This window comes from Artemia sp. Qi Xiang Cuo, chromosome 8 (assembly GCF_049724085.1).
Source record: "Artemia sp. Qi Xiang Cuo chromosome 8, ASM4972408v1, whole genome shotgun sequence".
Taxonomy (NCBI): Eukaryota; Metazoa; Arthropoda; class Branchiopoda; order Anostraca; family Artemiidae; genus Artemia; species Artemia sp. Qi Xiang Cuo.
In genome coordinates, this window is record NC_142801.1 from 36,169,037 (window position 1) to 36,179,414 (window position 10,378).

The following is a 10,378-nucleotide window of genomic DNA, read 5'->3' on the forward strand; positions in this document are numbered from 1 at the left end:
TTTTTTTGTAGAAGATAAAAAAAGTTACACATTGATCGTGAATATTTCACTATGAAGATAAGGAGCTCCACTTTAATTCTGAGATTTTTCCCAAAGACATAAACAAATTTAAAGTAAAGTTCTAAATTTTAGTGTAGAAGATAGGAAAAGTTATACTATGAATGTTAATATTTTCCTGGAAAATAAAAAGCATCAATTTATTTCTAATTTTCTCAACGAGGTGAAGAAAAGTTCAAGTTCTCTTCTGAATTTTCTCAATTAAAAACAGAAGTAAGTTACAGATCAATTCTATTTTTTCCAGAGAAAATAAAAAATTTCCACTTCAGTTCAGATTTTCTCAAAGAGATGGAAAAATTTAAAGTACTGTTCCAAATTTTTCATAGAAGATAGAAAAAGTTATACTTTGTCCATGAAAGGTTAACTCAATTCCGAATTTTATTAAAGAACTTACATTTCAATTCTAATTTCTCCAGAGAAAATAAAAATCTTCCACATCAGTTTCTAAGTTCATCAAGACATAAAGAAATTTAAAGTTCTATTCTAAATTTTTCCGTAGAAGATAGGAAAATTTTTATATCTTTTCAGAACAAGTTCTTTTCTTAATTCCCCCCCCCCCCTAAACCAATTTTACAACTTGAACTACTCATTCTATTTACACACAACTCTACTTTATGGCGATTTGAATACCCCAACACCAAGCAATACTTTCAAAAGGCTTTTTTATATCCTTTCAGAACAAGTTCTTTTCTTAATGTCCCCCCTAAACCAATTTTACAACTTGAAGTACTCATTCTTTTCACCCACAACTCTACTTTATGGCTTTTTGAATACCCCAACACCAAGCAGAGTTTACACAACGAAGTGAAGAAAAAGTTCAAGTTCTCTTCTAAATTTTCTCAAAGAAAGGAAAAAATTTATAGTCCAATTCTAATTTTTTCCAAAGAAAATAAAAAATCTCCGACTTTTCTAATACATTGTAAGCGTTGACATGCTAACGTATCCTAAAATAATAGAAATATAACAAAGTAATGCATAAAATATTTTTATTGAAATAACAACATTTAAAATATTAATATAAAAGACACTATATTAGATACATTATTAGACACTATTAATATTATTGAGCCTCTTCGAACATTTTGAATCTGATCCATAAAATGAATCATTAGATTCTCTCTTGACACTAGAGTTACTCACTTCTCTTAGTTCATAACCACTTGAATAATCATCATTATTCCATTCTGAGTCATATACAATTTTTACTGGGATGTCACATACAGGTTCAATACACATTTAATCCTTGCAATTATTTAATTCAATGACCATATGATCTTTGGTAGTAATAAGTGTAGTAAATAGTAGTAAATAGTAAATAAGTGTAGTGAATAGTAAATAGTAAGGTAGTAAATAGGGACGCACCACTCTAAGTGAACCTAAATTAACCTACCTTTTTGCTTGTCTCTCACCTAACCTAACCTAAGTGAACCTAAAATAACCTAAGTTTTTTTGCCTGTCTCTCACTATGAGTGTGTGTCTGAGTGGGTGTGCTGCCATCTATGACAACATGAAATATGCTTGCGGCTATAGCAATCGTACTCTATGCTTGCTCTTACATTGGAAGTGGCTTTCCCTGTGGTACTCCATGGTAGGTTATCGAAACTATCTAGTTTAATGCATGTATTAGATTAGTAATTTTCGTCCATTGAACGGATAAACACCGACATCATATTTAAAAAGAAGTGAAAATGAATTATTCGAGAGACGTGTGTATGCATGATAAAGTCGTCGTTGCCTTGAATGCTGACAAAGAGATATATTTGAACTATAAAAAAAGTAGTAGCGGAGATCTTATTAGGAATGTATGCCTACGTTGTCATGAAAGTGAGGAGTTAAATTCCTTTGGAGTACTCATGAATTTCCATATATCAAATGGTGGATATAAGAAAGTATCATTTCCAGAGAAGTTAGTACTCAAAGAGAATGCCAACATAAAAATAATAGTTGATGAAAAGGGACAACTTCTAGCTAATAGTTCTGGTAACATGCTAGCTGTTGATAGATCTTATCGTCATCTTTCCGGTGTTAGAATTCGAATGAAAGCAAAGGGAAATAGAAGACGTGCATACTGCTGCACCAACATCATAAATCATATATTGTCGACATACAAGGACTGTTACCTCTGTATAAATAATGTGATAATAGGCAAAGAAATAACAGAAAAAATGAAAAGAGCATTTGCAGCCAATATCACTAATGAAAGCCCATATAAATTAATGGAGAATAAAGTATAAGTGAATATTATTACTAGCAATGATCATAGGTCATTGAATTAAATTATTCCAATGATTAAATGTGTATTAAACCTGTATGTGACATCCCAGTTAAAATTGTATATGACTCAGAATGGAATAATGATTATTATCCAAGGGGATTATGAACTAAGAGAAGTGAGTAACTCTAGTGTCAAGAGAGAATCTAATGATTTATTTTATGGATCAGAATCAAAAATGTTCAAAGAAGCTCAATAATATTAATAGTGTCTAATAATGTATGTAGTGTAGTGTCTTTTATGTTAATATTCCACATGTTGTTATCTCAATAAAAATATTTTATGCATTACTTTGTTATATTTTTATTATTCTAGGATACGTTAGCATGTCAACGCTTAGAATGTATTAGAAAAGTCGGAGATTTGTTTATTTTCTTTGGAAAAAATTAGAATTGGACTATAACTCTATTCCTTTCTTTGAGAAAATTCAGAAGAGAACTTGATCTTTTTCTTCACTTCGTTGTGTAAACTCTGCTTGGTGTTGGGGCATTCAAAAAGCCATAAAGTAGAGTTCTGGGTGAAAATAATGAGTACTTCAAGTTGTAAAATTGGTTTAGGGGGGACATTAAGAAAAGAACTTGTTCTGAAAAGATATAAAAAAACCTTTTTAAAGTATTGCTTGGTGTTGGGGTATTCAAAAAGCCATACAGTAGAGTTGTGTGTGAAAAGAAAGTTTAGTTCAAGTTGTAAAACTGGTTTAGGGGGGAAATTAAGAAAAGAACTTGTTCTGAAAAGATATAAAAACTTTTTCTATCTTCTACGAAAAAATTTAGAATAGAACTTTAAATTTCTTTATGTCTCGATGAACTTAAGAAACTGATATGGAAGATTTCTATTTTTCTCTGGAGAAATTAGAATTGAAATGTAAGCTCTTTAATAAAATTCAGAATTGAGTTAACTTTTCATGATCAAAGTATAACTTTTTGTATCTTATATGAAAAATTTGGAACAGTGCTTTAAATTTTTACATGTCTTTGAGAAAATCTGAACTGAAGTGGAAAATTTTTATTTTCTCTGGAAAAAATAGGTTGAGAAAATTAGAAATAAAATGAAGCTTTTTATCTTCCTGGAAAATATTCACATTCATAGTATAACTTTTCCTATCTTCTACACTAAAATTTAGAACATTACTTTAAATTTGTTTATGTCTTTGGGAAAAATCTCAGAATTAAATTGGAGCTCTTATCTTCATAGTGAAATATTCACGATCAATGTGTAACTTTTTATATCTCCTACAAACAATTTGGATGAAAACTAAATTTATGTCTTTAGGAGAAAATCTGAACTGAAGTGGAACCTTTTTATATTATTTGAAAAATAGAATTGATCAATAACTAATTTCTTTTTTCATTAAAAAAATTCAGAGGAGAAGTTGAACTTTTCTTCACTTCGTTAAGAAAAATTTAAAATTGAAGTACAATTTTATCTTACGGGAAAATATTCACACTGGAGTTTTTTATCTTCATTGAAAATATTCACGATCAAAGTTCACCTTTTTATATTATTTGGAAAAATAGAATTGATCAATAACTAATTTCTTTTTTTATTGAGAAAATTCAGAAGAGAAGTTGAACGTTTCTTCACTTCGTTGAGAAAATTTAAAATTAAAGTACAACTTTATCTTTCGGGAAAATATTCACACTGGAGTTTTTTATCTTCATTAATAATATTCACGATCAAAGTATAACTTTTTCTATCTTCTATGAAAAATTTAGAACTGAACTTTAAATTTTTTTTTATCTGTTTGAGAAAAAATCGAAACTGAATTTAAGAAAATTTAGAATTCAAGTTAAACTTTTTATCTTCATTGAAAATATTCACAATTATAGTATGACTTTTCCTATCTTCTATGAAAAAATTTAGAACAGAACTTTAAATTTTATAAGTCTTTGAGAAATTAAGAACTGAAGTGGAACCTTTTTATTTCCTCAGGAAAAAATTAGAATTGATCTGTAATATATTTCTTTTTCATTACGAAAATTTGGTGTTTAGATATAAAAGAATTTGAAAAGTAATGTATGACTTCTCTGTCATGCTGAATCTGAAAATGTAATTTCAGAGAAATTCTTTAACCATTTAGGGTTAACTTACCTTTTTAGGGATGAGCATTTAGGGTTCTCCAACATGCTGAATCTGACAGTGTGTTTTCCCTGACATGCTGAATCTTAAAGTGTGATTTCAAAAAAATTCTTTAACCTTTTAAGGCTGACTTGCCTTTTTAGGGATGAGCATTTAGGGTTCTCCAACTCGTAGAATCTGGAATTGTGTTCCTTGATATGCTAAATCTGAAAGTGTGATTTCAAAAACTTCTTTAACCTTTTAGGGTTAACTTGCCTTTTTAGGGATGATCATTTAGGGTTCTCATACATGCTGAACCTGAAAGTGTGTTTCCTGACATGCTGAATCTGAAAGTGTGATTTAAGAAAAATTCTTTAACCTTTTAGAGTTAACTTATCTTTTTAGGGATGAGCATTTAGGGGTATCCTACATGCTGAAACTGAAAGTGTGTTCCCTGACATGCTGAATCTGAAAGTGTGATTTCAGAAAAATTCTTTAACCTTTTAGAGTTAACTTACCTTTTTAGGGATAAGTATTTAGGGTTGTCCTACATGCTGAATCTGAAAGTATAATTTTCATGGCGATGACCTATTCTAAAGAATAAAGATGCTGAGGCTTAAAATATTTATTGCTTAAACATATTTAAAAACATTTGAAAAAATACATAATGACATATTAAAAAATAAAAGCTTAATCCATTTGATATGAGGAAGAGCGAGAGTTTAGGTCTTTGGATATCTGACACATTTTTCCATGTCAGGTATCTTTTCCGGTACCCATTGAGCAAAATATCTAACTTCATCTTCCGGGTCATGTACTGAATGCAGGTATTTCTCACATATGAAATCTTCTAAATTGAATAGTGCTATGTTTTTATCACATTTTTCTAGTAAGAGTTTATCAGTTGGCACGTTTCCCTTAACATAAACAGTTTGCACACCGAAAAAACTGCATATTTCCTGAATTTCGTTCTGTACATGGTTTATTTGATAACCGTTTTAACTACCCGTTCTTATGTTATTCATGTGAAACCTGTTTTAAGTTAAAAAATTTTGTGTCGGACTCCATCTGCTTTTCCCATACTTATACAAATTACTCCTGATGTTCCAGTATATACGTAAGAATTTCGCGCCACTGATTTTCTATCAGTAAGAAAGCTGTTTCGAATATAAGTCCGGTTTAGGAATATTTCAGACCAATTTATTCTGTGTCAATCACACCGAACATTATTATATCTGAAAAAAAGGGCTTAAATCAAATAAATATTTAATGTTTCTGAAACTCTAACAAATACAGCTCACTTTCTTAGAATAAATAATTTTTACTTAAGGAGGTTGGGTAACATTAAATCTACACTTAAAAACTACCGCTTTGCACAACGAAAAATAAATGATAAATATAACAGCGGAAAAAAAGTTAATGTTGAGTTCTTGACCAAAAAACTGCCCACCGTCCCTTAAAGACCCTCCCTCCTCCCCTGGCGTCCTCTTCTCTCATTTACCCTTAAATTGAGCGTGTTATTGTTTTTTATTTTATTCTTTTATAACCCATTTCACGTTTCTCATCATTTACATTGTTCAGTCTGAAAACGATCAAGCGGAAAAAAAGTTAATGTGGAGCTGTTGACCAAAAAACTGTCCTCCGTCCCTTAAAGACACTCCCTCCACCCTGGAGTCCTCTTCTCTCATTTTCCCTTAAATTGAGCGTGTTATTGTTTTTTATTTTATTCTTTTATAACCCATTTCATGTTTTTCATCATTTACATTGTTCAGTCTGAAAACGATCCAGTGGAAAAAAAGTTAATGTTGAGCTGTTGACCAAAAAAACTGTCCTCCGTCCCTTAAAGACACTCCCTACTCCCATGGAGTCCTCTTCTCTCATTTACCCTTAAATTACGCGTGTTATTGTTTTTTATTTTATTCTTTTATAACCGCATTTCATGTTTTTCATCATTTGTATTGTTCAGTCTGAAAACGATCCAGCGGAAAAAAAATTTAATGTTGAGCTGTTGACCAAAAACTGCTCTCCGTTCCCTCAAAGACGCTCTCTCCTCCCCCGGAGTCCTCTCCTCTCATTTCCCTTAAATTGCAATGGTTATTGCTTTCTATTTTGTTCTTTTATAACCCGTTTCATGTTTTTCCCCATTTACGTTGTTCAGTTTGAAATCAATCTAACCTAACTTTTACCAGTAGGTGGGGTGGCGTTCATTTTCCGCGAAGTTTCTGGTAGATAAAAAATATTGAATTTGGTTATCAGGTTGTATCCCGTATTGAGTCAGTAGTCATCTGAATAAATATATTAAAATAGGAAAAATAGCCTCTTAAAATTCTCAAATCTCGACCCTTAAGCCTAAGAAAATAATAATAATAAATATATGAAACTTTTTTTCTGAAATCTATAACACAATGTCTTTAATTCCCTGGTGATATTAGGGATTTCCTTCTTATTCTCAATGTCATTTAATAGATCACGAGCATATTCATTCCATTCTAGGGCTAGTCGATGTCCCCTTGGCACTTCTACTGCAACCTTGAATGTCCAAGGGAGAGATTTCACAGAGGGCGCGGTGATTTGAAAAGGGACAGGGGACTGGTATAGAACGCTCCTGGATGTGTCAGCTATCTCCAAACGCTGCACGTGGGTTGGCTCGGTGCCTCTAGCCTTCTTTTCATGAGGGGAGCATTGTTCATAATTGTCCTTAAAAGAAGAAAAATTTAGTATGGAATAATGATTCCCTTTTTTACAGAAGAAAAATTAGTACCCTCCCTTCCTTACTTTTCACGCGAAGAAACAGTTTGTTTTCACCCTGCAACGAAGGTGCTAGAATTGAGGCATATCCCCTTCCCCCTTTTTACATAATGTCATAAAAAAATATTGTTAGACCTTAATTTTGGAAATAAGTCATTTCTCTACTTCCATACAGGTTGCATAGGCTTAGCTTAATTAATGCAATCTCTTTTTGCATGCAACTGTTTTAACTTGATGGGAAAAACAATCCTTTTTCATTGAAACCTTTTGGCTAAGCCGCTATCGTAAGGATTAAGAAGCCGGATGTACTTTAAAAGGGTGACAGTAATTATCAGCTATTTAAAACTTTGCGAGAAATCTGTAAGTCAAACCATAGTCGCTTAATAGCTAAGGGATTGACAGAAAGTTGGCTGTCAAAATTAGAGTTCAAAAACATAGTTATTTCCATTGGAAGAATTAAAGTCACAAACAGAGGGGGGAGAGGGGAGGTTTACAAGGTAAAAAAAGAGCGTATATTACACTTTCTAGCGAGTATAAAAATCATATAGTGGAGTTTGTATTGTGGGGGGGGGGGTTACCTGAATTTGAATATATTGTTGGGGGCTATGTAAAATGATTTTATTTGAAAATACAGTATGAAAATTTACTAAACAGAACTCACATTGTTAATCATTGTAGATGAAGTTTCCTTGTCAATGTTCAATGTTTTATGTATAGTGTTTTAGAACTTTGTGTGTCTGATTAATCACAATGCATGTCCGTTATATACGAAATCTCAAGGGCGAACTGTGTTGTAATGGGAAACCTTATGTAACCGACTCCCTGATTGGCTTAGAAGGAGATGTAACCGACTCCCTGATTGGCTTAGAAGGAGACACGTGATCCTGTTTCCCGTTGTCGGATCAATACATTCTTCACACGGATTACGCAATCAATTTCTCGGAAATCCACTTCCCCCTTCGTGGATCAATAAACCATGAAAATACATCAAAGTGAGAAAAATCCTGTTTTATTCTTCTCAGTGACAAATACCATAAAAACATGCATAAATTATGCCCCGTTTGTACCTCCTGAGGCCTCTCTACTAAAGCATGATAAATGGAAAATCATAAATTTCTGACCGAACACCTATGAAGAAACCCAGATAAAAAAAATGCCCAAAATAGCAATCTTAACATCCAAATAATAGACTTTACAAATCAAAGGAACCTAGCTCAGAATAGGACCAGCAATCTAAACAGCAATCTAAATATCTAAAACAGTAAATTAAACACAAGTCAAACCATAACCACCTAAGAATGTACCAACATTTCAAGGTATAAAACATATAGTCAGGCCGCCAGGCTTGACTATCTCGCTAATTTCAAGAAAGGGGTACGACGGAATGGGGTTATTTTGAAACATATACCAAAAAAATAGCTTAAAAACGCCGATACCGAAAATAAAAACGGCACTGTAAAACAAGAAGGGGGAGTCTATTAAATTTAGATCTGAACTTCAGATTTCCCGAAAAGTGCTATCTAACGAGCCAAAGCCGCAAAACCGGTTTCAGACGTTATTTTCCGTTATCCTTTGTGTTGTTCTGTTGTTTTGACTGCTGTTGTTTTTCAAACAGTTCGTGGTAACGAACTGTAAGTAGGGAGCGACCCGGCTCAATAGTAACCGAAACTCAAAAAACCAGAATTTTGATACCCATAGATACATCAATAGAATCATTTTTTCTGCTAATCTAAAATGTAAAATCTTATTTAAGTTTAGTTTTGATCATCAAAATCTAACTTCCGGAGACACCTTACCTCATTTATATAAAAAACGGGAAACACCCCATAAAAGACACAGAGCTTTAGTCAAAATCCTGCTATTAGATTCAACGTATCAGAAAACCATACTGGGGAAGTTTCAAGCTCCTATCTGCTAAAATGTGGAATTTTGTATTTTTTGTCAGAAGAAAGATCACGGATGCGTGATTATTTGTTTTTTTTGTTTGTTTGTTTTTTTTTCCCAGAGGGGATCGTATTGATCCAGTAGTCCTAGAATATTGTAAGAGGGCTCATTTGAACGGAAATTAAAAGTTCTAGTGTCCTTTTTAATTGACCAAAAAAATTAGAGGGCAACTTGGCCCCCTCCCACGGTCATTTTTTCCCAAGGTCAAAATTTTAAGATAGACTTTTTGTTCAGCATAATCGAAAATCTAATAAATATGTCTTTGAGGATTACTTAATCCCCAATAGTCCCCAGGAGAAGGGCTGCAAGTTATGAACTTTGCCCATTGTTTACATATAGTATTGGTTAATGGGAAGTATAAAGACGTTTCAGGAGGGGTTTTTTCTGATGGGGGGTGTCGTTGAAGGAGGTTACGGGGGAGGATTCTTCCATGGAGGATGTTCCTTTGGAGAAGGGACATTTCTATGAAGGGGGTGCCGGATTTCCCAGCATTATTTAAAAAACGATTAGAAATTAAATAAAAAAAACTAGTTTTTTCAACTGAAAGTAAGGAGCAATATTAAAACTTAAAACAAACAGAAATTATTAAGTATATGAGGGGATTAACCCCCTAGTCAATACCTCGTCCTTTTCGGTAAAGTTTTTTTTTAGAACTTTCAAAAGAGCTATCTATTCTAAATAACCGGCCTTTGTTATTCAGGAGTTTGTGATTCGAACAAAATTCGAACTTTAGCGTAAAGAGTAAGGTATCGACTAGGGGGGTAAACTCCCTAATATACGCAATAAAAGATACGAATATAGAAGTTCGTTACGTAAGTTAATTCGTAAGTTACGTCAGAACAAAATTTCGAGAAAGCCATTTAGCCAAACAAGTAAAATTAATATGCAAATTTCGTTTTAATTATTCATATACGGTGAGCCAAAATCAAAGTTGCATTAATTCAAAAACGTTCAGAAATTAAATAAAAAAAATAAGTTTTTTTAAACTGAAAGTAAGGATCGACATTAAAACTTAAAACGAACAAAAGTTATTCCGTATATGAAAGGGGCTGTCCCCTCCTCAATACCTCGCTCTTTACGCTAAAGTTTGAATTTGTCACAAAACTTTATTTTTTAAAACAATAAAAGACTTTGGCATAAAGAGCAAGATTCCGAGGAGGAGACAGCCCCTTTCATATACGGAATAATTTTTGTTCGTTTTAAGTTTTAATACCGCTCCTTACTTTCAGTTAAAACAACTTGTTTTTTTTATTTAATTTAATATCAAGACCGAATCAAGACAACATACCAGTGTTTCAG

General features: G+C 32.5%; 1 protein-coding gene across 1 annotated transcript in view; it reads right to left on the reverse strand.

The window, feature by feature from the left end:
• Positions 1-10,378, reverse strand: part of LOC148949364 (uncharacterized) — a 141,496-nt gene that overhangs the window by 37,446 nt on the left and 93,672 nt on the right. The gene's annotated exons all lie outside the window — the stretch shown is intronic.